A 7,907-nucleotide genomic window follows, 5' to 3' on the forward strand; every position below is an offset into this window, starting at 1 on the left:
TGTACTGTACCACACTGTACTGTAACACACTGTCACTGCACTGTACTGTACCACACTGTCACTGTACTGTACCTTACCACACTGTCACTGTACTGTACCACACTGTACTGTAACACACTGTCACTGCACTGTACCTCACTGTCACTGTACTGTACCTCACTGTCACTGCACTGTACTGTACTGTACCACACTGTCACTGTACTGTACCTCACTGTCACTGTACTGTACCACACTGACACTGTACTGTACCTCACTGTCACTGTACTGTACCACACTGTACTGTAACACACTGTCACTGCACTGTACCTCACTGTCACTGTACTGTACCTCACTGTCACTGCACTGTACTGTACTGTACCACACTGTCACTGTACTGTACCTCACTGTCACTGTACTGTACCACACTGACACTGTACTGTACCTCACTGTCACTGTACTGTACCACACTGACACTGTACCACACTGTCACTGTCACTGTACTGTACCTCACTGTCACTGTACTGTACCATACCACACTGTCACTGTACTGTACTGTACCACACTGTCACTGTACTGTAACACTGTCACTGCACTGTACTGTACCACACTGTCACTGTACTGTACTGTAACACACTGTCACTGTACTGTAACACTGTCACTGCACTGTACTGTACCACACTGTCACTGTACTGTACTGTACCACACTGTCACTGTACTGTAACACTGTCACTGCACTGTACTGTACCACACTGTCACTGTACTGTACTGTAACACACTGACACTGTAACACACTGACACTGCACTGTACTCTACTGTACCACACTGTCACTGTACTGTACTGTAACACACTGTCACTGCACTGTACCACACTATCACTGTACTGTACCACACTGACACTGTACTGTACCTCACTGTCATTGTACTGTACTGTAACACACTGTCACTGTACTGTACTGTAACACACTGTCACTGCACTGTACTGTACCACACTGTCACTGTACTGTACCACACTGACACTGTACTGCACTGTACCACACTGACACTGTACTGTACCACACTGTACTGTAACACACTGTCACTGCACTGTACTGTACCTCACTGTCACTGCACTGTACTGTACCACACTGTCACTGTACTGTACCTCAGTCACTGTACTGTACTGTAACACACTGTCACTGTACTGTACTGTACCACACTGTCACTGTACTGTACTGTAACACACTGACACTGTACTGTAACACACTGTCACTGCACTGTACTGTACCTCACTGTCACTGTACTATACCACACTGTCACTGTACTGTACCGTACCACACTGTCACTGTACTGTACCTCACTGTCACTGTACTGTACCACACTGACACTGTACTGCACTGTACCACACTGTCACTGTACTGTACCACACTGTACTGTAACACACTATCACTGTACTGTACCTCACTGTCATTGTACTGTACTGTAACACACTGTCACTGCACTGTACTGTACCACACTGTCACTGCACTGTAACACACTGTCACTGCACTGTACTGTACCACACTGTCACTGTACTGTACTGTAACACACTGACACTAACACACTGACACTGTACTGTAACACACTGTCACTGCACTGTACTGTACCTCACTGTCACTGTACTATACCACACTGTCACTGTCACTGTACTGTACCTCACTGTCACTGTACTGTACCTCACTGTCACTGTACTGTACCACACTGTACTGTAACACACTGTCATTGCACTGTACCACACTGTCATTGTACTGTACTGTAACACTGTCACTGTACTGTACTGTAACTCACTGTCACTGCACTGTACTGTACCACACTGTCACTGTACTGTACCACACTGACACTGTACTGCACTGTACCACACTGACACTGTACTGTACTGTACCACACTGTACTGTAACACTGTCACTGCACTGTACTGTACCTCAGTCACTGTACTGTACTGTAACACACTGACACTAACACACTGACACTGTACTGTAACACACTGTCACTGCACTGTACTGTACCTCACTGTCACTGTACTATACCACACTGTCACTGTCACTGTACTGTACCTCACTGTCACTGTACTGTACCTCACTGTCACTGTACTGTACCACACTGTACTGTAACACACTGTCATTGCACTGTACCACACTGTCATTGTACTGTACTGTAACACTGTCACTGTACTGTACTGTAACTCACTGTCACTGCACTGTACTGTACCACACTGTCACTGTACTGTACCACACTGACACTGTACCACACTGACACTGTACTGTACTGTACCACACTGTACTGTAACACTGTCACTGCACTGTACTATACCTCAGTCACTGTACTGTACTGTAACACACTGTCACTGTACTGTACTGTAACACACTGACACTGTAACACACTGACACTGTACTGTAACACTGTCACTGCACTGTACTGTACCTCACTGTCACTGTACTATACCACACTGTCACTGTACTGTACCGTACCACACTGACACTGTACTGTAACACAGTCACTGCACTGTACTGTACCTCACTGTCACTGTACTGTACCGTACCACACTGTCAGTGTACTGTACCACACTGTCACTGCACTGCACCACACTGACACTGTACTGTACCACACTGACATTGTACTGTACTGTAACACACTGTCACTGTACTGTACTGTAACACACTGTCACTGCACTGTACCACACTATCACTGTACTGTACCTCACTGTCATTGTACTGTACTGTAACACACTGTCACTGTCACTGTACTGTACCACACTGACACTGTACTGCACTGTACAACACTGACACTGTACTGTACCACACTGTACTGTAACACACTGTCACTGCACTGTACTGTACCACACTGTCACTGTACTGTACCTCAGTCACTGTACTGTACTGTAACACACTGTCACTGTACTGTACTGTACCGTACTGTAACACACTGACACTGTACTGTAACACACTGTCACTGCACTGTACCTCACTGTCACTGTACTATACCACACTGTCACTGTACTGTACCGTACCACACTGACACTGTACTGTACCACAGTCACTGCACTGTACTGTAACTCACTGTCACTGTACTGTACTGTACCACACTGTCACTGTACTGTACCTCACTGTCACTGTACTGTACCACACTGACACTGTACTGCACTGTACCACACTGTCACTGTACTGTACCACACTATCACTGTACTGTACCACACTGTCACTGTACTGTACCACACTGTCACTGTACTGTACTGTAACACACTGTCACTGCACTGTACTGTACCACACTGTCACTGCACTGTAACACACTGTCACTGCACTGTACCACACTGTCACTGTACTGTACTGTACCACACTGTCACTGTACTGTACTGTATCACACTGACACTAACACACTGACACTGTACTGTAACACACTGTCACTGCACTGTACTGTACCTCACTGTCACTGTACTATACCACACTGTCACTGTCACTGTACTGTACCTCACTGTCACTGTACTGTACCTCACTGTCACTGTACTGTACCACACTGTACTGTAACACACTGTCATTGCACTGTACCACACTGTCATTGTACTGTACTGTAACACTGTCACTGTACTGTACTGTAACTCACTGTCACTGCACTGTACTGTACCACACTGTCACTGTACTGTACCACACTGACACTGTACTGCACTGTACCACACTGACACTGTACTGTACTGTACCACACTGTACTGTAACACTGTCACTGCACTGTACTATACCTCAGTCACTGTACTGTACTGTAACACACTGTCACTGTACTGTACTGTAACACACTGACACTGTACTGTACTGTAACACACTGACACTGTAACACACTGACACTGTACTGTAACACTGTCACTGCACTGTACTGTACCTCACTGTCACTGTACTATACCACACTGTCACTGTACTGTACCGTACCACACTGACACTGTACTGTAACACAGTCACTGCACTGTACTGTACCTCACTGTCACTGTACTGTACCGTACCACACTGTCAGTGTACTGTACCTCACTGTCACTGTACTGTACCACACTGTCACTGCACTGCACCACACTGACACTGTACTGTACCACACTGACATTGTACTGTACTGTACCACACTGTACTGTAACACACTGTCACTGCACTGCACTGTACCTCACTGTCACTGTACTGTACTGTACCACACTGTCACTGTACTGCACTGTACCACACTGACATTGTACTGTACTGTACTACACTGTCACTGTACTGTACCACACTGACATTGTACTGTACTGTACCACACTGACACTGTAACACACTGTCACTGCACTGTACCTCACTGTCACTGTACTGTACCATACCACGCTGTCACTGTACTGTACTGTAACACACTGTCACTGCACTGCATTGTACCACACTGACATTGTACTGTACTGTACTACACTGTCACTGTACTGTACTGTACCACACTGACACTATAACACACTGTCACTGCACTGTACTGTACTGTACCTCACTGTCACTGTACTGTACCATACCACACTGTCACTGTACTGTACTGTACCTCACTGTCACTGTACTGTAACACACTGTCACTGCACTGTACTGTACTGTACCTCACTGTCACTGTACCATACCACACTGTCACTGTACTGTACCATACCACACTGTCACTGTACTGTACTGTACCTCACTGTCACTGTACTGTAACACACTGTCACTGTACTGTAACACACTGTCACTGCACTGTACTGTACCACACTGACACTTTACTGTACTGTACCACACTGTCACTGTACTGTACTGTAACACACTGACACTAACACACTGACACTGTACTGTAACACACTGTCACTGCACTGTACTGTACCTCACTGTCACTGTACTATACCACACTGTCACTGTCACTGTACTGTACCTCACTGTCACTGTACTGTACCACACTGACACTGTACTGTACCACACTGTACTGTAACACACTGTCATTGCACTGTACCACACTGTCATTGTACTGTACTGTAACACTGTCACTGTACTGTAACTCACTGTCACTGCACTGTACTGTACCACACTGTCACTGTACTGTACCACACTGACACTGTACTGCACTGTACCACACTGACACTGTACTGTACCACACTGTACTGTAACACTGTCACTGTCACTGTACTGTACCTCAGTCACTGTACTGTACTGTAACACACTGTCACTGTACTGTACTGTAACACACTGTCACTGTACTGTACTGTAACACACTGACACTGTAACACACTGACACTGTACTGTAACACTGTCACTGCACTGTACTGTACCTCACTGTCACTGTACTGTAACACTGTCACTGCACTGTACTGTACCTCACTGTCACTGTACTATACCACACTGTCACTGTACTGTACCGTACCACACTGACACTGTACTGTACCACACTGACATTGTACTGTACTGTACCACACTGTCACTGTACTGTACTGTACCTCACTGTCACTGTACTGTAACACACTGTCACTGCACTGTACTGTACTGTACCTCACTGTCACTGTACCATACCACACTGTCACTGTACTGTACCATACCACACTGTCACTGTACTGTACTGTACCTCACTGTCACTGTACTGTAACACACTGTCACTGTACTGTAACACACTGTCACTGCACTGTACTGTAACACACTGACACTATAACACACTGTCACTGCACTGTACTGTACCATACCACACTGTCACTGTACTGTACTGTACCTCACTGTCACTGTACTGTAACACACTGTCACTGCACTGTACTGTACTGTACCTCACTGTCACTGTACCATACCACACTGTCACTGTACTGTACCATACCACACTGTCACTGTACTGTACTGTACCTCACTGTCACTGTACTGTAACACACTGTCACTGTACTGTAACACACTGTCACTGCACTGTACTGTACCACACTGACACTTTACTGTACTGTACCACACTGTCACTGTACTGTACTGTAACACACTGACACTAACACACTGACACTGTACTGTAACACACTGTCACTGCACTGTACTGTACCTCACTGTCACTGTACTATACCACACTGTCACTGTCACTGTACTGTACCTCACTGTCACTGTACTGTACCACACTGACACTGTACTGTACCACACTGTACTGTAACACACTGTCATTGCACTGTACCACACTGTCATTGTACTGTACTGTAACACTGTCACTGTACTGTAACTCACTGTCACTGCACTGTACTGTACCACACTGTCACTGTACTGTACCACACTGACACTGTACTGCACTGTACCACACTGACACTGTACTGTACCACACTGTACTGTAACACTGTCACTGTCACTGTACTGTACCTCAGTCACTGTACTGTACTGTAACACACTGTCACTGTACTGTACTGTAACACACTGTCACTGTACTGTACTGTAACACACTGACACTGTAACACACTGACACTGTACTGTAACACTGTCACTGCACTGTACTGTACCTCACTGTCACTGTACTGTAACACTGTCACTGCACTGTACTGTACCTCACTGTCACTGTACTATACCACACTGTCACTGTACTGTACCGTACCACACTGACACTGTACTGTACCACACTGACATTGTACTGTACTGTACCACACTGTCACTGTACTGTACTGTACCTCACTGTCACTGTACTGTAACACACTGTCACTGCACTGTACTGTACTGTACCTCACTGTCACTGTACCATACCACACTGTCACTGTACTGTACCATACCACACTGTCACTGTACTGTACTGTACCTCACTGTCACTGTACTGTAACACACTGTCACTGTACTGTAACACACTGTCACTGCACTGTACTGTACCACACTGACACTTTACTGTACTGTACCACACTGTCACTGTACTGTACTGTAACACACTGACACTAACACACTGACACTGTACTGTAACACACTGTCACTGCACTGTACTGTACCTCACTGTCACTGTACTATACCACACTGTCACTGTCACTGTACTGTACCTCACTGTCACTGTACTGTACCACACTGACACTGTACTGTACCACACTGTACTGTAACACACTGTCATTGCACTGTACCACACTGTCATTGTACTGTACTGTAACACTGTCACTGTACTGTAACTCACTGTCACTGCACTGTACTGTACCACACTGTCACTGTACTGTACCACACTGACACTGTACTGCACTGTACCACACTGACACTGTACTGTACTGTACCACACTGTACTGTAACACTGTCACTGTCACTGTACTGTACCTCAGTCACTGTACTGTACTGTAACACACGGTCACTGTACTGTACTGTAACACACTGTCACTGTACTGTACTGTAACACACTGTCACTGTACTGTACTGTAACACACTGACACTGTAACACACTGACACTGTACTGTAACACTGTCACTGCACTGTACTGTACCTCACTGTCACTGTACTGTAACACTGTCACTGCACTGTACTGTACCTCACTGTCACTGTACTATACCACACTGTCACTGTACTGTACCGTACCACACTGACACTGTACTGTACCACACTGACATTGTACTGTACTGTACCACACTGTACTGTAACACACTGTCACTGCACTGCACTGTACTGTACCTCACTGTCACTGTACTGTACTGTACCACACTGTCACTGTACTGCACTGTACCACACTGACATTGTACTGTACTGTACTACACTGTACTGTACTGTACCACACTGACACTGTAACACACTGTCACTGCACTGTACTGTACCTCACTGTCACTGTACTGTACCATACCACGCTGTCACTGTACTGTACCGTACCACACTGTCACTGTACTGTACCTCACTGTCACTGTACTGTACTGTAACACACTGTCACTGCACTGCATTGTACCACACTGACATTGTACTGTACTGTACTACACTGTCACTGTACTGTACTGTACCACACTGACACTG

The sequence above is a fragment of the Amia ocellicauda genome, chromosome 4 (genome assembly GCF_036373705.1).
Source record: "Amia ocellicauda isolate fAmiCal2 chromosome 4, fAmiCal2.hap1, whole genome shotgun sequence".
Classification (NCBI taxonomy): Eukaryota; Metazoa; Chordata; class Actinopteri; order Amiiformes; family Amiidae; genus Amia; species Amia ocellicauda.